At 34.9% G+C, this 22236-nt stretch overlaps 1 protein-coding gene across 6 annotated transcripts in view; it reads right to left on the bottom strand.

The window, feature by feature from the left end:
• Positions 1–22236, bottom strand: part of ZBTB20 (zinc finger and BTB domain containing 20) — a 513951-nt gene that overhangs the window by 234487 nt on the left and 257228 nt on the right. For 5 of the 6 annotated variants that reach the window (XM_087721324.1, XM_087721325.1, XM_087721323.1 and 2 more), the window contains one exon: positions 13122–13241. The exons of the other annotated variant lie outside the window; for it this stretch is intronic. The gene's annotated coding sequence lies outside the window, so the exon portion shown is untranslated. The remainder of the gene's footprint in view (positions 1–13121; positions 13242–22236) is intronic. 6 annotated transcript variants of the gene reach the window in all.

Here is a 22236-nt window from a genome sequence, read left to right as displayed (position 1 = left end):
GACAAAATTGCATGTAAAAACTGTAGGAGCATTAATCTCTTAAGTATTGTTGGGAAGGTGTTTAGCAAAATTTTGATTGAAAGGAGACAAGGATGACAATCTGCAGTATGGCTTTATGCCAGAAAGGTGATATTCAGACTAGATGTATATTTTTCGGTAAGCCACATTTGACAGTCAATTTGTGAGATGGGCAGCCATACATATTTTGATTGGGGGGAAAAAGTATGAATATAAGAAAGTTCATTTGCAATGAGAACTGTAACAGTCCTATATTAATTCTCTTTGGAACCAGGCACATTCAATAAAATCTATGACTATACTTGATCCATACATAATCAGGCACAGCATCCTAATTGAGATGCCAAGTAAACCAGCAACTATATTTGTGTAGGAATATGTGTCTGGGTGTATAATGCACATATAGTTCCAGGTGCAGTTATTTTTCACTAGTACTGTCTGGAGGAATACATTATCCATCCCCCAATTCAACAGTAGAAAATAGGGAAAGAAACATTAATATATATTTAACGTTAAAGAAATAAATTTAAAAAGATAATGCATTCTATTCTCACCAAACAATAAACATGGAGAAATTAATATTTCTATTTTATTATGTTAAGTATTTTTTTTACTAATCTCAGCAAGGTCTTCTGAGTTAGACCTTATCCAAGGAATACCTAGTGTTTGCATTATTTATTCATTTAATATTCATGCTTTGTTCCTACACCACTTTTTTTCATTTCATGATATATAATCTTTGTTGTTAGCATTAAGCAAGGATCAAGAGTTGTTAAGCAAGGACCTCTTCATGACCTCTTGCTGGCTTCCCACAAGCAAAGTCAATGGGGAAACCAGCAGGAAGTTGCAAGTTCTGAATGTCTTACAAGTAGACTGTAATACAGGTAAGTGGCGGCGGCTGCAGCACGACATACATGAAGCCAGGTGGAATTGGCTGCTGCAGGTTGTGGCAAGGTGTGCAGGTGGATGTTGTAGTACTGCATACAGGTGGTGGAGAATGCACTGATGGAGACTGTGGCATCAAGTAAACAAGCTGAGAGTGGATGCTGCCAGGTATAGGAGAGTATCTTGGTCACCAAAGTGTTATATAAGCACAGCTGAGGGTGGCTGCTGCTGAGGGTGGTAAGATGCAAGATGGTCACCACAATGTAGTGTGAGGACATTTGGACATGGCTGCTCACTGGGAGAAGGAAATGTACAGGTGGCTACTGGTACAAGTAAAGCTGGGTAATGCATTCACTATGGAGTGAGAATGGAGAGGTGCTCAGTGCAGATACACTGGCTAAGCAAGATTCCTGGGATGCATATTTCATAGCCAGACTCTTTCAGAGAAAAAGTGGCAGGTATGGGAGTGACTTAGGAGCAACTTAAAATGTTCCCTATCAGCTTGTACACCGGCTTTGTCTGTGGGAAACTGGTAAGGAAAGTTGCAAATGGCAATCATGTGTCCTTGGGATATTGCAACTGTTAGAAGCTGCAGCCAATTGCCAAGCATCCGGATTATGATCATGTTGACCACAGGGGTGGTGGGGACTGGGACAGCAGGAACCTGGACGACCAATCCTTAAGCACCACTCATTCAGTGTAACTTCAAATAATTGTTCAATGAGTAGTCATTATCCAAAGATTACTTGTATTAGCTCTGATATGAAAGTCAATAAGTAATTATAAAAAGGTAAAGGTTCCCTCGCACATGTGTGCTAATCGTTTACAGTTCTAGGGGTGGTGCTCATCTCCATTTCTAAGCCAAAGAGCCAGCACTGTCCAAAGATGTCTCCGTGGTCTTGTGGCCGGCATGACTAAACACATGGAGCACTGTTACCTTCCCACCAAAGTGGTCCCTATTTTTCTACTTGCATTTTTTACGTGCTTTCGAACTGCTAGGTTGGCAGAAGCTGGGACAAGTAACGGGAGCTCACTCCATTACACGGCACTAGGGATTCAAACCGCTGAACTGCCGACCTTCTGATCGGCAAGTTCAGTGTCTTAGCCACTGAACCACCGCATCCTCAAGTAATTATAAATTAATATTATAAAAAATGTTCATAGCAGAGGTATTTGTGATCATGGCAAAATCTAATTTTGTTAGGAAAATCATAGCTGCCTGACTATTTTCAGTTACCTTAAAAGCACTATGAAATCAAAGAGAGAGCTTCGACCCATCTACATATATCAGTACAGATGGGATGGCCTCAGGAAAACTTTTTTTAAAGTATTTCAAGTGTTGAAATATTTTTGTTGTCAATGCTTTCAACCTATCATTCTAAGTTACACAAACACTTACATAAAAGCTTCACTTAGACCTCAGATAAAATGTTCTTGATTAAAAGGGGACAACTAGAAAAAGAAAGACATTCTTCAGTTTACATTTATGTACACATTTCAAAGCCAAGACCTTGAAACTCATTTTATTTGTTACACACAGCAGATTTCAGCTTCAGTATGCATTGCATTAGCTGTCCAGGCAGATTAAAGCCTCTCTATTCCCTCGCCTTTAATTTTTGTGTGCTGCTTTGTGGAAGGTGCCAACTTCAGAACAGACAGTTCTGCAAAGAAGGAGATGGGGGTGGGGAACATAGCACTTTAGAAAATTTAAATAGGACTTGTGATCAGAATAATCCATAAAAGGGAGCATTTCAGAAGAACACGTTACATCTTTTTTGCTTGATTTTAAAATAAATCTTAGTATGTGTGCCAAGGCAGGATATCTGAATACAATATCAATGGATATCAAAATATCAATTTTCTACATCTGAATCCCAAACTAGAAGAACATCTTAAGTTTATTCCCTTCCCTTTTTAGCTTCGGAATAATATAAGTATCTTCCTCCTTAAAGAGTTGTATTTTCTCCTCCCCCCTTTCTGAACGTATCATAGCACCAGGAAAAGCATTTCCTTTCAAACTAAACTTTGCGTGATAGAAGAGCAAGCATACAAAAGCAAATGAAATTAAACTTAAGAGTAACCAAATCTAACTTCCAAAAAAACCTGGGGCTTCACTAAAACTGCTTTAAATTCCTTTATCAAACTTGAGAGATAACTGTAAGTCTTTGCTGATCATTCACAGAGCTTTTCTATTTTGGGGGCTTCCGTTCCTCCCTCCCCAGAGTTGGAGAAAAAAAAAGATACAGTGCACATTTTTACATTCTCTAAGCCTGCAGTTGTTTTTATGTAAGAAGCAATTTGTTTGGGTCATATCAGGTCAAATGGGAAGCCTGCCCAGCTCTTGGTTTTAAAGGAAAAACTTACAGAAAAACACAAAAACACAGCAGTTTCCTTCGTTAAATTCCACTCTACCTGCTATGGGCATGAAGCCACAATGGAATTTCCCACCCTGGCTGAGGGCAGCAGAACTTATATTTTAGAGCATTTTGGCAATTTATAGAAAAAATATTGCTTTCAAGCGAACTTTGAGTCAAAGCTATTAATACTCGGCATAGGAGTGCTCTAAAATTAAATAATGAAAATACAGACCAACTGGATTTGGGCTGAGTCTGAACGTTCCTAATTGGAGACAGCCTCCTTTGGTGCTCCATAACCTGAAGTAGTCCCACAAAAAGTAAATTCACTTTTACTAGATTAAAATTTAAGACTACAAAGTTACTTTCATTTTGTTAGACCATTAAATCATATCGTGTCTTTGCATAATTTCTTTGATTGTTGTGAGTTGCCCAAAGTCATCTAGAGTCAATTGCATTAAAGTTTAATATATTATCACTGGCTGCATTATTAGCCAGGTGTTTAGACTGCATTTGGCCTTTTTATCCACTATCAAGTCCTTCCCAAGGATCTGGGTTAGGCAGAAGTTGTTTGATGGCATTGTCACAGGATATAAACTGTTCCAAGTAAAACTGCCTTTTGCAATTGACTGATATTATTATTATTTGGTAGCAGTAGTTCTCCAAGTTCAAGAAGGAGGGTGTTTTTTTTTTTTTTTGGCAGAGGTAGTTGGTGATGAGTGTTTTACTAGGAATCTTATCCCTTCCTATTTCCATGGCCATTATTGAACTACAATCCAGATATTAAATAATGAATACTTTTAGGTATATATGAAGAAATATCTCAGACCAAAAATCATACTGTACATTTTTCTAACTAGAAAAGTTATCTTATAACAAAAGCAGGTCCCACTGCTCAATAATTACATTGGAGTAGGAAACGAAGCAAACAAAGATCAAATGAATACACCATTTTTATTCTAATGCACAAGTGATACTATATTGTCTATCTTTCTATTCCATAATGAAAAGCAAAAGAAAAGACCTGATTAGACTAGTGTCTAAAAATAATGTAGAATTCTTTCTTCACATATTATTTTCCCACTTAAAAGAACCTGTGTGTTATATTTTTCCTTCAGTACAACAAATAGTTTGATAGAAAGTGAATCTACATCTGTAAAATAATGGTAGGCTAAGTACCTCTCCATATTGAATTGTCCTTCAAGTTCCTACTTTAGAATTAAAATAAAAGTTACAGGATCTCTAAAAGGCGAAGTTTTATTTGCTATTGCAGAAAAGTTAATCAAAAGGACTGGAATGTGGTCCCAAAAGAGTCTTTAAGTTAATCATGGATCCAATACTTTCTTCCAGTGAAATGCAAAATATGAATTAGAACTCCCATGAAAATGCATGTGCAAAGCATATGAAATTTGCACTTTGCACCTTACAGAACCCTTGCAGGAATAAATAGTCAATAAATAACTTTATATTTACAAGATTGTGATACTGCTTTGAAACTGCCCTTTGTTGTCTCTACACGAATGAGACACAACTGAAAACCAATTCTGTGGCAAATCTAAAGTCTGCAAATGAATTGGCTGCTTTAACAATCCAAAAACAGATAATTCATAGGCACTCATGAATCTTTTTTGAGAACCTTTTAAAAATATTTTTCTTAGCTTTAATGTCAAATATATGTGTGACCACTAGCCCAAAACAGAAAAGGCTGATCAGTGCATTGTCAAAGCTAGGCATATCTTCTAACTATCAACGATGCCTTACTTAAGAACCAAGACAAAGGATTTATTCATTCAGTATAATGATGTCACAAGAGAACTTAATGTTTTCAGCTTAGCAACTACTTAACATTAACAGATTGGCACTTCTCAATTCAAAAACCCACTCCATCTATGAGCTGAACATTAGATGCATGTTCATATGATTAATATGCTGCTGGGCTGTATCATTACTTCTTAGTATCTTCTCAAAAGTAATTTACAGATTGTAGGGCATCTGAGGCTACAGAACACAAACTGGAATATGTTTAAAGCAACCCCCATTATTTATGCTTATGTTTCTCCATGAAAGAAAGAAATTATCAAAAAGTAGAAATAAACAAACGGTACGACAATGCTTTTAAAAGGTCTGTGCCTTACTGATTTTACAATATAGAATTGCAAGTCAGGAAAATGGCTGTAAAGAACTAGAAAAAAGAAAACCGATTTAAACATTAATTTAATAAACAGAAAATATGACTTCAGCAACAGAGTGGTAGATGCCTGGAATGCACTACCTGACTCTGTTATTATATCTCCAAACCCCCATAATTTCAACCTAAGACTGTATTGTTGACCTCACCCCATTCCTAAGAGATCTGTAAGGGGCGTGCATAAGTGCACCAGCATGCCATTTATTCGTACTCATTTATTGTGTTCATATTTATGTTTATACTTATACCTGTTATCTTTTACATGTTTGACAAACTATATAAAATAAAATTAATTTCAACACAATGAGAAACTCAAAGAAATTCACTTTTCCCCCAGATTGGCTTTCAGATCTCTATGAATGGGCTAAATATGGGACCTTGAAAGTAACTTGAATTAATAAATCAGTTGAAAGAGAACAATAGGAGATTAACTAACTAATCCATTTCTTCACGTCAATTCTTCTCAGATGCTGTTCTCTTGGTGTTGTATTTTAAGTGATTTAACTCATGTCACTTTCTAGTGTAAAAACAAGGCATTATTATTATATTATATTATTATTATTATTATTATTATTATTATTATTATTAGGGATGCATTTTGACTTCAAGAGGTATACTAAGGATAACAACTTAAAACAATATAAAACAGGCCGATTCAAAAACATATATAATCCAACTCTATCAGTCCCCCTCTAGCCCAAAGAACAAACTAGCCCAAAGAACATGAACAGACACACATATGTTACATCTTGAAAAATTATCATGGTAGTTGTTCTTAGTTGGTACAAGCAGTTTAATCCTCTGAATTCTGCTACCAGTTTGGTGTGTCTGCTATCAGTTCGGTGAATCTGCTAGTGAGCGCATGTTTTGTGTGTCCATGAGGTATGCCTGCACAGCGCTAAAAGGGGAACATTTTGAAGCCTTCCGAGTCTGCAAAGGTAAGTAGAACGGGGGGATCAGCTGTGCCACATGATTTATATTAGCTAGAAAGCAGGAAATCCAAAGATTCTAGCTAATATAAATCACGTGTCACAGCTGATCGTCGGAAATACTGGTTCATCCAAAACGGTAGCATTTTTTATTACCAGTTCGGGAAAACTGGTAGCATTTTTTACTACTGGTTTGGGCGAACTGGTCTGAACCAGTAGCATTTCACCACTGGTTGGTACCTGCTACAGTAAATGAAACTAAGTGATAAGTGAAAATAGTGTGAATTACAGGAAGAACAACATTCATAAATATCCTTAAAATTGCTTAAGTTTCAAGTCCTCAAAACGTTAACCTTCCTGCAAAGGGTTCCAGATTGAGAAAGGTTGCTAATTCCCTATGGTGGTGTAGGAACAAAGCCTGGAGGGAAACAGGAAATATTTATTTCCTTGATCACTAATATTTTTTAAAGGGAAAATGGGAATGCAACCCTACATGTAGTCCTTTTTGACTGGGACATATATATTTGCTATATATCCACTATGTATAATGAGGATCCTTTTTATATATAAGACTCAAGTTAGGATTATTTGATGTAGCTTCAAAGAAAAAACAGATACAGTGTTGGGAATATTAGTATGATACTGCTACACAGACAAAGGGAAAGAGAGAGATTTTTTTTAAAATGCACATGTGACTTGTGGCTGCTGCTAAACTTAAATCGGTTTCAGTAGACCTTTCGCATTTTGTTATAAATAATAGAAGTTACATACTGCACTTTTATTATATCTTACATCTGAGAACTTCTTATGACTTAATTAAAAGGGATACTGCCAAGGTTAAAAATCACAGACTTTTTTATTAAGTAATTTCCTTACCTGTATTACTAATAACACTTTGGGTTATTAAGCAGAAACAATTTTTAAAATCTAATTTACTACTTTATGTATTTAGGCAATTGACTTTTTACAGCATCCAGGGAAATGAAAATAGGTTGTCAGCTTCCATTTCTGTTCATTATCAATTCTACTGCAGATTTTTTAACAGGAGAACTGGGTTCTGGATTTCGGAATTTTGAAAATAAAAGGGAGCTATAACAAAAAATATGGCTTTTATCAGTTTGCTTAAAAAACTGCCATCTGTATTAAGGTCAAATGGCCTTCAAGCTATTTCAAATTTTCTTTTCATTTTTGCAAATCAAATATTGCAGGCTGGACCATTCTAATCCACTCTATAGCTACCAATCTATACAGTATATCACAGTATGCCACCTCATATTTTGGCAATATTCCAACATGATAATAACCCCAAACACCTCCAAAATGACCACTGCCTTGCTAAAGAAGCTGAGTTAAAGGTGATGGACTGGCCAAGCATATCTCCAAACATAAACCCTATTGAGCATCTGTGGGGCATCCTGAAATGAAAGGTGGAGCTCTGTGATGTCATCATGGACGAGTGGAAGATGACTCCAGTGGCAACGTGTGAAGCTCTGGTGAACTCTATGCCCAAGAGCGTTAAGACAGTGCTGCAAAATAATGGTGCCATACAAAATATTGACACTTTGAGCCCCATTTAGACATTATCCCTTAGGGGTGTGCTCACTTTTGTTGTCAGCAGTTTAGACATTAATGGCTTTGTGTTGTGTTATTTTGAGGGGTCAGCACATTTACACTGTTATACAAGCTGTATACTCACTACTTTACATTGTAGCCAAGTGCCATTTCTTCAGTGTTGTCACATGAAAATATATACTTAAATATTTACAAAATGTGAGGAGGTGTACTAACTTCTGTGATATACTGTAAATGGCCTTCCTATGTGTCTTAGTGCAGCCTCAGAAAAACTTTTAAAACCAAGATTGCATCTTGTGAAAGACATCACTTTGGTACACGGGGTCTACAGGATAAATAAGTACATGAAAATATGACTGGGTTCATTTTTGAACAGTTTTGCTTGGTATTTCTGTTAGTAAGGTTGTTTAAACTGAATCTATTTGAAGGCTTAGCACACCTTGCATTGTTGTGAGCAAAAAAAGAAGTTTAAAGTGTATTGACAATTTTTGCAATCTGCTGTCACGTTTCTATTCTCATGGAAGTGATTGATTTTAGCCAAGCATTATATTTAAATATAGTTATTTTTTGTATTTTGTTTGTTCTTTTGTTTTGTTTTTTTAATTGGTTCTTGCACACAAGAACCAATAAAGTTCCCACACATTGGACTGGTTGACAAATACCGTATTTTTAATAGTAAAAGAAAATCTGAAAATCTGGGTCCGTCTTATGCATCAAATACAGCATTTTTTGCCTCCCGAATCCCCGCCTTCTTCACCAAAATGGCTGTGCACAGCCTTATAGAGGCTTTCAGAGAGCTCCTGGGGGCTGGGGAGGGCAGAGATGAGCAAAAAACAGGCTGTTTTTTGGTCCCCCAACAGCACTCTATAAACTTCCATAAGGCTATGCATGCAATTTTTTGACAAAGGGATCAGGTCACCAGCCCAAATGTGCGTGATTGAATCTCTGCCTTTGTTTATATCAGTCATAGAACGCACGTTAAAACAGGTAGGGCTTCAACTGCAGCCTCATAACTCTCATCTTGACTGGACAACTCGGAGCAGGAGAAAAACAGTTTAAAAATATCTTTTCTGAAGAATACAATGTCTTTACACAGAATCATAATGATAATAACAGGTGAATGTGGAGGGTTTTAAAATGAATATATTAAATTGCATCAAAAATAATCAGTGTTTCATGCAGGTCTTTAAACATATAAAAATGAAATTAGCACAGTGCCATGCAACAATTTTACTCTGGTATACTCCATTATTTTGCACGAAAAACAATTTCCAGTTACTCTTCCAAGGCAGCCTCAATAAAAGCATACCTTTAACTCTGATGGAACCACAGCATGAATAACTTTTGCCAGTTCCAACCAACTGGCATTGTTTGTGCTCCCTTGACTCAAATATGTTTTTTTCTTGTGAAAAAATAAAGAGGTATGGCTTTTTTAAGAAGGTGATTTATGCCCTTAATCAAGAGCTTTTTCTTCTTTGTATATGAATAGCTTAAATTCATGCATTTTCCCACCATTATGCATCTTGCTTCCTACTATTTCTTGACCATGAACTTTGTTCTGGAGAGTAACAATCAATATATACGTTTTGCTACATTCAAAATACTAAACGTTTCACTACACCCTTAAATCACAAAAGTCTATTAGTGGCTTATCTTGGCTATTTGTTTAAAACAACATCCAAAATCGATGTTGAAAATAAAATTAGTTGGCATAGAGTAGAAAAGAAGGACATTATTTTTTCTTGGTCATTATCCTTCACTTAATATCTACTATAGGCTCTTCACAATTCAGCCTTGATTAATTTTAATAGTATCTTACAGACGCATCTGCTGAAAATAAAGACGTAATTAATTTTCATTGTGGAATTCCTTTCTCAAAAGCTTGTTAGGGCCTATATACATACTCACCTCATTCAACATGAATTCTAAACTATTTTCAGCTGTTACAATTAGTAATCCAGAACTGTTGAGGAAATAGTTAGACTGTGGTGTCCTACTTCCATAAATATCTCTGGATTTCAATCAACTGAATAAATATTGATCTTTTGTCCTTTGTCTATGTATGCTAAGCACATCATACACTGACTGGAGCTCTTAGGAGATAATCCATTAAGACTACACCACATTAGCCACAAAGCAAATATTACATTAAAAAAATTCAAATGTTGATGGTAGTTTAGCTTGAGATGTATTCCCCTTTCCCATGATGATGATAGAGTACATCACAAATACTGAATTGCTTCTCTATGAAATGGAGAAAATCACACAAAAAGAATGGTAATTAAAAACCATTTCCTGGAAACAATTGTCTTCCTTTAGCCTAATCAACTAATATATTCTGTAAGAGTCAGAACATTATACAAATATTATGGGGTATGTGAACTAACATCTTACTGCAGATCATTAGTGATCACTAATTATTATTAATGTGAGTCATATAAAATATGTAGATTTTGCCAGAACTAGCTACTCCAAGTCAATATATTTTAGCAGAAAGTTAGGTATTTCTACAACTTCCAGTTTCAATCATTAATATAGCCACTTTTTCTAAAAAAACAAAACAAACAAGATGTCTGGGAAGAATCTCATAGTTCTCAGAATGCTTATGTTTGCCAGAGTCAACAAAAGATAAGGAACATGGCAGCATGAGCAAAGAGAAAGTCTGGGTTTACAATCATGCCAACATAATTATTTAAGGACAATTTGTTGAAGAAGCCATAGTGGCCTGGCTCATATATAACACTTTTATAAACTGTGGTTTAGAAATATAGTGGATGATCCCACATAATGCATTAAACCAATAGTAAACAAATCATATTATAGTTTACAGCAATGTGTGAATTCATCAACATGTGAATTCAGCTGAGAACTAACGTAAGAAAGAACAAATAAAAAAGAAAGCTCTAAAGAAACACCATAACAATCTATGTCCAATAAGAGCTGAAGAAGTATTCTCAAAAAAATAACACCTTTACTTTACAGAGGAACATGGAGATAATTTTGAAGAAGGAATGTAAGAAATGTTAAGGAAACAACTCAGTCCTGCAAAAGACACTTTTCACAAGGGTGATTCCGTTTCATATAACATGAAGTAAAAGAATATTTTGGCAAATTAGCAAGATTCTATTATTATACCTCCAAGAATAAAGCAGAGTTCCAGAAGTCTTTGTGTTGTGTGTTATCTAACCTGACCTACTGTATTTTCAAGTTCTTTGGACTCCCAAAATAAGCGCTTGGCCTTATTTTCAGGGATGTCTTATTATTTTTGAGGTGCAGGAGGCAGCAAGCATGGTCACCTCATGGCTGCTGCTGTGTTGCAATATTTTCAGGGGACGGCTTATTTTAGCGCATGCACTCAAAAGCCCAATTGGGCTTATTATCCGGGCAGGTTTTATTTACAGGGAAACAGGATACCTAAAAAAGGCCAACATATATACAGTGTAATACATTTATGCATCATAAGCATTCTGAATACTGATAATCAAATTGGTTCTGAAGTTGTAAATGGTCTTTATTGTTCACTATTCTTTTTTGAATTCATCCTCCTAGAGGACCACAAAATATCCCACAAAATATTGTTAATTGAACACTGAAAGGAAGTACTTCTCTTATGAAAAAAACATCAGTATGAATGATCCCAATATAGTTATTTGGAGACAATACAATAATTAATTTTAAATTCAAAATAAAATCTTGAATGCAAATTTAATAAATAATGCCCCATAACATATAACACCTATTTTAAAAATTAGCCCACTTTAAACTAATGCTAGTTTGATTATGTAATTTGTACCTATATCACCTCTTTAAATAAGGATATTCGTCTCTTTCTACACTAACTCTCAAAATGTTTCTCAAGTTCTGAATCATTATTTGACATCTGCAACAGACCAAATGACTACATAAATTGGAGCTAAATCTGAACCAAACAGAAACTACTGTAACCACTAAATCAAGGGATTGAGATTCAGGTGAGATAACATTGTTCTTAAAATGAGTTATGAGTTTATTATTTATAGGCCGCCCTTTTCCCTGAGGGGACTCAGGGCGGCTTACAATTTACAGGGAAGGGGGGGGTACAAGACAATAAAACAATAAACATGAAAACAGTGCAAGTAAAAAATAAAACACAACATTCATCATTCGGGTGGGGGCAGGTTACGATCTTTATTCCCAGGCCTGACGGGATAGCCAGGTCTTGAGGGCTGTGCGGAAGGTCTGGAGGGTGGTGAGGGTATGAATCTCCACGGGGAGATCGTTCCAGAGGGTCGGAGCTACTACTGAAAAGGCTCTCCTCCACGTAGTTGCCAGTCGGCACTGACTGGCAGATGGAACTCGGAGGAGGCCTAATCTGTGCGATCGAATAGGTCGCAGGGAGGTAATTGGCAGGAGGCGGTCTCTCAAGTACGCAGATCCACTGCCATGAAGGGCTTTATGGGTGGTAAGTAGGACCTTGAAGCGCACCCGGAGATCAACAGGTAGCCAGCGCAGCTCGCGGAGGATGGGTGTTATGTGGGCGAACCGAGGTGCGCCCACGATCACTCGCGCCTAGATGTTCATCTAGATGAACCTAGATGTTCTCTTGGATTTAGTTGTCCACTGCCCTTCAGGTTATGTCCATTAATGTGCTAATTTTGGAAGATATATTTCATTGGAATTGTAATATTTTCAAAGTGTTGGATTGTCTTTGAAGAAAATAGAAATTACATATGATTGCATTATAGAAAGTTTTTCTCAACAGTTTCACTACTGGTTCATAGACTGAAAATGATGTTTTTAATGTATAAAGTCAATTGACACTGGCCTTTGCTTTGCTTTGCTTTGTTTTGCTTTACAGTACTGTTCATTCCTAAGAATTTTCTAAATTCCCAGCACAATGCTATAAATATCGTGGATGCTGTTCCACAAACATATAGCATGAATCAAAGTAATAGATCTATATGATAACCAAGGGTCTAATTGCAAAATTTAACATATACAACAGGTCAAAGAAACCTTATGTGGACCATACTAAGAAACCAAATGGACCATAATAAGAAACCAAATGTCATGTTTCATGTCAGAAAGAAGGAATTCTACATAGGTTTCTGATAAGTTTCTATTTATTACAGTCTAGGTTTTGAGAAATTCCTTAAAAGAGCTGCTTAAAAACATGCAAGGACATGCAAAAAGCACCTGTTTTCCAAATGTTTTAGCAGTTGCCTCTTTCTTCAGGCTCATAGAACTGTCTCAGAAGATGCTTCTAAGCTGTTTCCATTCCAGGCTAGGGGGTACTCCTGAAGCCATCGTGTGAATCTGGAAAAAGATGTGGCTGCTTTATTTATTGGAAAAAAGGTGATTCATATATACTCAAAAAACAATTATCTTGCAAGATTTATCCTAACTTTGAGCTGCATTTTTAGTGTAGTGTAACAAATAAGCAAATCTTAATCTACGGAATATATCCCATGTGCCTGGATCCTGCTTTGATGAACACTCTCATACAGCTAGAATGGTACAGCAGAAGCACAGATTTATGAGATGCATACATCTCAGTTTTTGTTTCATTCTCCTAGCAGCCTTGAAAAGATTTGATTTCCCAGCAGTACTACTAATACACGGGAAGTTGTTTTAAAAGTCACTTGTCCTGTACATGTGCCAGTTTTCTTACCTGCCAATGAAACTAATATTACACAAGTTTCTACCCAAGATGTCCATAAAGCTTTATCCATTAGTGACTTCAAAGTGCACAATATTCTCAAAAGCCTAGTGCTATGTAAGCAAAAATAATTCTCAGAGTTCTAAACTAGGTCCAAAGCTATTTCAGGTATTACCAAAATGCTCTGTTGAGGTACATTAAATTGCCATTGTACTGAAAAAATAATTAACAACTTACATTTTGAGGGATCCATTATGTGAACTATTAACTGATCAGTGATTTAGTCAGAACTTGGAGCAATCAAGGGAGAAAACATAAAATACTAAAGCCAAATCTTTGAAGAGATGCTTTGACAAACTAAGATAAGAATAGGGACATTTTATTCTGCTCATTAAGGCTAAAGAGCATATTAAAGCAAAGTAATTAGAAGTGCTGGTCAAAAGCATCTCTTCTGATGACTTATCAATGTAGCTAAAGTTAAAGTTGGAACAAGACTAATTTTTAAAATCTATCACTATATAATGATTTCACAATCACTCAAAAAAAAAAGTAAGGACAATTTTAATATGCCAATATAATTTATAAGAAAAATCTAATATAAGCAAATAAGTTAATAACAACTGGATTGAAAACAAGGTCATTGTTTTCAATCCAAGGGTAACTATATATTTAAAGAATAAATGCAATATGTTTTAACTTTTACTTTGCTTCAGACTTGCCATTTTAATTGTGAAATTGAACTGTTATTTACTTATAGTTTCCTATTGGTTTATTATATATTATATTATATATCTGACTATTTTTAATTTACACTATTCTCAACCTGACATGAATATTATCCATAGAATATAAATGCATTTACGAATGCTTTAAATTAATTAATAAAATACAGACAACTAAACCTTTATTTACAATGCTTGTTGCCTATTTTACAAAAGAAAAAAAAACCCTGATTTAATTCAATTTCATTTCTGTATTTTACCTTATTGTTATCTATACTGCAGACTGTTTCAAATGTGCTTTTTCATTCAAAAGGCAACTAGATTATGCTTTTTTTCCCTTAAGAAAGCAAAAATGATGTTTTGTTTCTCATCCAAGAAGCTTCATCAGTTCTGGCTGGATGATGGTGAAATGGAAGGATTAGTTCTGACAGGATAGCAAAGGGAGAATGGGAATGGAAAGATTATATTTCTTTGCAGTCAGATTAGCACTTTTTCTTAGAGCTGTTGAGACTACTTGGGGATTTATGTGTGTGACCTTAGGATCACCTGAGGTGCAAATGGGTGTGGAATCTTCTTGGAACTGCTTGAAAGGACTGCATTGTAGACAGGAGATAGGTGGTGCCATATTCAGAGTTTATTTTTATACTTTTTAATCTTTTTTATTATAGCTGTTTTGCTTCCTTTATGTCATAAGCTGCCTTAAACTTTTAAACAGGAAGTCAGAATATAAATTGAGCAAATAAAATAATTCAACAGGATTAACCAAAAAAAAAAAAAAATAGTAGAGAAGCAATATGTGGTGGTCTTCTTTAAACATATTACCATCTATTTCTTACACATTTTAGGCTGAGTAAAGTCCATCAAATGACTATATTCCAAACAAAATTATGATCTGTGATTTAATATATGTAGATCCTGTCAACTTTCTTTGGCATCTCTAGAATTTTATGTTAATACTATTATTGATAATCAGCAATACAATATTTCGGCAATTGTAAACTCATGAAAAGTGTACATAGGTCAGAGATTTATGAAAAGCATAGTGTAAATCTTAAAAAGATTTCAGGAAGTACAAGTAACAAAGAAATATTGAAAACTTTTCCTAAAGAAAAATGGAAGTCTGGTGAATCAAATATAGGATAAACTAGGTTTTGTTGTTGAATTTTTTTTACTTCAGCAGATTTATCAAACAACTTCTATGCATCCTGCTTTCTTTCTTTTGTTTTCCATAGTTTCTGGTAGCATCTCAAGGCAAGCTTCTGCCCAATCCATCAGGCATCCAACCAGTGGGAATACCTGCTAGTAACACCACATGCTCTGTATTTCTTATCAAAGTGAAGAAACTGACAGCATTGCATGAAAGGCACAGCATGAGGTATTTGTGCCTTGTAATTTTCTCTTTCAATTAACATTATCATACTCTTTTTTCTGACAAAGATACTGTACTTTTCATGTTCCTAAACATTTAATCACACACAGGGATTATTTTTTCCTATAAAATGGACATCACCTATTAAGGGTGTTTTGAGAAAATTCTCTTCATATATATTTTGTCGTGATTATTGATTAAAACTACAATATCCCAAGTATATATGTATCAGGTATTTTACTGATTTTGGCATTTGTATTCTCCTCCACAGTTTTCCATATTGAATCCTGCTTTACTTTCTTCTCACAGATCTATGGAGATAGTTATATTGAGGGAAGCTGGATGCTCTCCAATGGCCAAGTGGAAATTGATTTATCCCACAAATTGCATTGATTGATTCATTCCATAACCTGCACTAGTCAATCCTCCAACAACCATGCTCTCTGATATCCATTTATTTGAAAAATAAAACAATTTAATGAAAGCAGGAGAACAATAGAATATTATTAAATGCTGCATCCATCCCAAATGCAACATTAAAATCAAATAATATAATATTTGCTTTCCTCTTTGACTGCCAACAGTACTCTTCAGCCAAAGTCCAACATTTAAAGTCACTAACTGACAGAACAGACCATCATTTCCTACTTCAAGTTACAAACACGTAGACAGTCAGAAAGACCACCACATTTATAAGTAAAGCAATCCAAGAGTTTCTTATCTAAATTCCTCGTCTACGTCAGGAATTTTTCGGCTTTTAACCCTTGCTTAACTCTGCTCGAGTGATCATAAAAAGTCAGACTAGATGAGGCATGTTATTCTTCTGCCTCCTCCTGTAGAGGGCGCTTTTTTAGAGGCTTTTTTAAACAGTTAAGCACTAAGCAGAGTCATCCATGGTGACTCTGGCAGCAACTAGCTCAGCCTGACCTCAGCTCTTGCCTTTTTCCTTTTACATTTTCTTTTCTTTTCATGATGACACTGGTGAGGCTCTGCCTTCCCTGCCTGCACGTCCCTGATGCAGTGCAATAGTACTCCAGTGCCAAAACAAAGAACTTACAGATCAGTCTTCCTTAGCAGTTTTTTCATAATTTTTATACAGGTGGTTCTAGCCTAAAGATCAATCACTTAGCAACCATTCAAAGTTATGATGGACTCCCAAAAGGTATTTATGATCTGGATTCAAAGCTCTGATGGTCTACCCCTCGCTGTAGTCACATGAGTGCATTTTGGACCCTTTGTAATTAGCCCACATTTACGGCTGTTTTCAGTGTTCTATGATTTACACATTTTTTTTTCTGAAACCTGTGTTTACAATGGATTTTCTTAATGACCATCATGTTTGCTTAATGACCACTGCATTCACTTAACAACTGTCACAAAAAATGTTGTATGATCCAGCAAGTCACACAATGACCCACTTAATGACCAGAGCAAATTATCATTTCAATGCCAGGTTCAATTACTGTTGTTTAGTTAAATACTATCTGTAATATGAATTATCAAAATTGTAATATGCAAAATAATTACTTCGCCATGGAATTATATATCTTCTCCTTTTCCCACTTGTGATAGATCTAGTTTTTAATAATTCTATTATTTCTCAGTTCAGGGTGTCACATAAGAAATAGGATTCATCACATTGGAAACAATTGTATTCCTTATCTTTTCATCTGAATCAAAAAAATTATTATTCTGACAAATAAAAAAAAATACCCAAGAAAATAATCCGTCAATACACTCTAATAGTTACACCATAAGTGTGGTATGCATTAAATATATGGCTTAAATGAAAATAAATATTTCAACTTATACTATGTCGTTTTCTATATATTTGGTATATTCTAAGACAAATGAAAATGTATTAATTTGTTCAGGTATCGGTACCGTCTTAGGTAACCATACTAATCCCTTTCCTTGTTTAGCATGCCGAATCCTATAATTTCAATTATATTTAGAAACTAAAATTATAAAAAAGCAAACGAACCCATAGTTCCATTTTGGAACATGAGGAAAGAGACATTAGGTAACATTTCATACAGATAGCATCATAAATTATAATGCTGTTTAGAAAATTGTTTGGGGATAAGTGAACTAGATTGCTGACAATTTCACTGCCCCTCTCCCCCACAAGTTTATTATTATGTTTCATTGTCAAAATTCAAGAAAGTTAAAACAAGAATAACTACTATGTATGTATTTTAGAATGCTCACTTTAGGAAGTATGAAGCAGCCGAAAACTTTGGACTTACTACAATTCACAAAAAATAATTTTCAAACAGTTAGAAAGTTTAGTATGTCTGTTTAAATCAAACTTCTCCAGTTTTGATACTTTTTACTGTAGAAAAAAACCTCTCTCTCTTTCAATTTCTAAAATCTGTAGGTAGCTGGAAAACAATATTACAAATACTACACACTTTATATGAACTAATAAATGAAAAGACCAGATCAGGTTAGTTTTGGGTGATGAGGAGAGGACAGATAAACAGACAGTAGCACATTCCAGTTAGGTCGTATCAGTTTATATTCCTTTTCCCCTTTAGTTAAATTTACTACAGTGATTAATACAGTAGAATATATGTAGAGAGCAAAATAAATTTAACCTTATTTTAATGGAACCTAGAACTGGGTAGTAGTTAATCATTTTCCTTTTGTTGTGCATTATTAATAAGTTTAAGCTAAGTAAAGTAAAAATAATCTATTACATTATTGCCCTCTTTATTTGTTATCAATTTTTTCACTAAAGTGCTTTTCCTGCATATTTTCTCCCATGTTTTATAGTGTCCCCATCAAATAAACCTTTTGATTAATAAAGTTCTTTCTTTTCTCAACCTTGATACTGTTTATCTTCATCTTAAAACGTATGATGAAATATAAAAGGTTGAAAGGGTAATCAGTGTGAAATTAATTTAGATCCCATTTTTTCCAATTTTTCAACTTGTTCAAAAGAAATAGAAAGCCTATGCAGCCACTCCATCTATAGCCAAGGTACATATGTATATATGTATTAATTCATTTGGCCAATCATCTCACACAAAGTGAAACTGGGCAGTGTACAATCATTAAAATGAAGCAATAAACAGATAAAACAAATTATTAAAAACAGTCCTAATTAATTCTGACATTATCATGGAAAAACATTATCAATGTCATTAACATTATAATAAGATTGTAATTATAGTTAGGAATTCTAACACATCTTTCACTCATATTTTTATAAAGAATCTTTTGCATTTATTCTTGATTTTTTTTACAATAGATACATTTACTAAACATTTTCTAGCATGAATTAAGAGTACTTTTTCATAAACTATACTGTATACCCAAAGTCAAACACATACATAACCACACACAAAAACACACACACAAACACACACACACACAAACACTATATGGAAAAAATCCAAGAAGCAAAATCCAAGAAGTTACATTATTATTGCTCTACTATATACCAAGCAATAATGGTATTAATTTTTACCATTATTTTAATTAATCACTTACCAATTAATGATTAATTAATGATCCGGAGCTCAACTGAAATAATAATTCTTAGCAGTGTAAAATATATTTGAAAATATGTTTATAGTTTTTTATTCCTGATTTGTTTAAAATGTTTTGAATTGTATTTATACGCAGAGATTCTGATTTAAAAAACTTAATATTTAAACTTACTCGTTTTTTAAAAAAATGTGAAAGTTGAGACAAACTTAATTTTAACAACCCCAAAAACTTACAAACAAAATTCCAGGGCCTAATTATGGTCATAAGTCAATGACTACTTGTAGTAAGGTGGCTTTGGTCACACTTATTGAAGATCTGTGGTAAAGCAGAGATGGTAGAGGTGCATCCATTCTTGATATCTTGGCAGCTTTCAATACAGTTGACTATGGTTGGGGGCACCATTTTACGTTGGTTCTCTTCCTACTGCAGGACTAGTTTCAGTTAGTGTTGGTAGCTAGGGAGAGATCATTCCCCAGATCTCTCATTTGTTTTCTGCACTCTTTTTAACATCTACAACAGGGGTGTCAAACTGGCGGCCCATGGGCCAGGTGCGTCACGAGCGGGCCATGCCCACCCCCAGTTCCGCAAAGGGAAAAACATCATGAAACATCATGTGACATGGCGAGTTTGACAGCTGTGATCTACAAAAAAAACCACTGGGTGAGGTCATTTGCTGTTTCAGTATATTGATACCTAATTATACCTTTTGAGTCCAGATCGGCCGATTGAGTTTGCCACGGTTCTGTCTCAATACCCGGAGGCTGTGTGCATTCAGAAATTATATCTGATTCAATCCTACCAAGACTGAATTCCTGTGGTTATCTGGACTATCTAGCTGTTGATAGTCCATTACTGACCTTGGATGAGGTGGTAATTCCATTCAAGGTTGGTGTTAATTTGGAGGACTCATGGATTCACAGCTCCTTCTTTTCCATGGATGATCTCTGTACTGCTTCATCTGGTGTGCAAGTTGCACCGTTTCCCAGATCAGGGGAACCTTCCAGTCGTCACTCATGCCCTGGGTATCTCACTTAACTACCGCCTGTGGCAGCATTCGGAAGCTTCAAAGGCTCCAGAATACAGAAGCGTATCTTTATAAGCTGCATGGATTCTAAATTTGCTTCTAATTGCAATTAAAGGTGCTCATTGCTACCTATAAATCTCTGCATGGTATATGGCCTGATTACTTGAAAGACCTGTTATCTCCCATAGTATCCATCTGGCAAGACTGATGTTCTCCAGGTTGCTTCAATTAAACAATGCCATCTATAAGAACCCAGAAGTGCACCTCCTCTATAAAAGCCTTGCCTTCTGGAATGAGGAATTGTTTACCTTCTTTAATTTTTAAAAAATCTGTATTTACTGAAACTTAATATATTTTCTTCTGTTTCATTTTAATGGAAAGTCCATTAAAATTAAGACATAAAGGTGGTACATGATTTTTAAAGAAATACACATTAAAAGCAATTAGATTGTTAAAATCCAGAATGATCTGACTTTGTGTTCTGGTAATAGGGTCGCACAAATCTCTTCTTGGCAGGATATTAATTACTGATTATTGTCAGTTAATAAAATTTTCTACAATTGTTGAATAGAAGAAAAAAAACTTGGGATATTTTTAAGTCCTAATTTTGAGCCTTACATAATTAAGCTAACCATCATCAGTAACAAAAGCAATAAAAAGAAATCCTTGCTTTAATAAAGAAACAGCCCCATACAAGTTATAATAATAGCAAAGTAAATAGCATATCTCAAATACATTAAAATGAAGAAAAAATAATTATCTGGTAAATATTTTGATTGAATTCTTCCCTCTTCTTCAGTGAAGAACTGGACATCCTATAATCATAGAGAACATTTTCATTTTGGAATAAAATCAATTTGATTATGTCTGATATCCATTTTTTCAGATTCTGTTGTTTGCTGAAACATTCAATAAAAAAATGCAAATGATACATGCAATATATATTTCATACTTCTATAAAATTAGTTATTTGCATATTTGCTTTTTATTAAATATGGAAAATATATTGATTGATAGGTTGGTTTGATTTATATATCCCAGAGGTGGGTTCCTACCGGTTCGGACCAGTTTGGCTCAACCAGTAGTAACTTGGCGGCCTGGGTCACTGGAACCGGCAGCGACCCATGCCTACCATGGCCTCAAACCAGTTCTCCTATGGGGCCATCATCTTATTTTTTGGTTCTACGCATGCGCAGAACAATTTTCAGTGGAAAAAAATGGTTTTTTTTTCTTTTTTTAGGGTTTTGCCCATGCACAACCTTTTTATTTGCAAATGTACACGCAGGCAAAATTTTTGAGGCACCAAACCGGCAGCAAAGCTGGCAGCAACCCACCCCTGATCCATCCCCTAGCAAAGGTGTCTACAAACATTTTATAATTGGATAGAAAAATAGGAGCTAAAAGAATACAATACCCAGAAAAATAGAATGATAAAATATTGGAATAATAGAATACTCCCAATTACTGTATAGTCCATTCAAATGACTTTCTTTCTGGAAAGATTCAATGAAATGTTGAAAATGACAATGATCCATTCATCCAGGCAAGAATGATTGATATTCTGGTACTAAAATAGATAAGGCATGGTTGAGGGATTTTTTCTATCTATAATCCCTTCTTTGGAATCAACTTGGAATTCTGCCTGGAATCTGATTTATTAAAATATTCAAAGGTGTTCAGAAATTTCTTTTTCATGGGTTTCCATGAACTACTTCCATTCTTTATGCAGCTACGTGCTGTTATCCAGGTGAAAGGTCTTATGATTTGTTTTTATGCTTGCTTTAAAAGTTATTCTGGTTACTAAAGTTATTTGAAATGAATATCAAGTGTTTAAGAGTTTGGAATAATGATCAAAGACTTGAAACTTGAGAGCTCATGAGATGTGGTTCGTTCCCCTTTAGATTAGAAAATTGACTAAATGCTTGGGCCAGTCATTCTTTCTTGGCCAAAATCACCTCCCAGTGTTGTTTCTGGGGAGACAGTGGGAAATGCAAACACTATTATACTGTGCATTGTAGAAATAAATATAATATACAGCA

The sequence above is a fragment of the Thamnophis sirtalis genome, unplaced genomic scaffold (assembly GCF_051295495.1).
Source record: "Thamnophis sirtalis isolate CommonGarterSnake01/CBP01778 unplaced genomic scaffold, rThaSir2_p1.2 scaffold_8, whole genome shotgun sequence".
NCBI classification, from domain to species: domain Eukaryota; kingdom Metazoa; phylum Chordata; class Lepidosauria; order Squamata; family Natricidae; genus Thamnophis; species Thamnophis sirtalis.
This window is presented reverse-complemented; position numbering and strand designations above follow the sequence as displayed.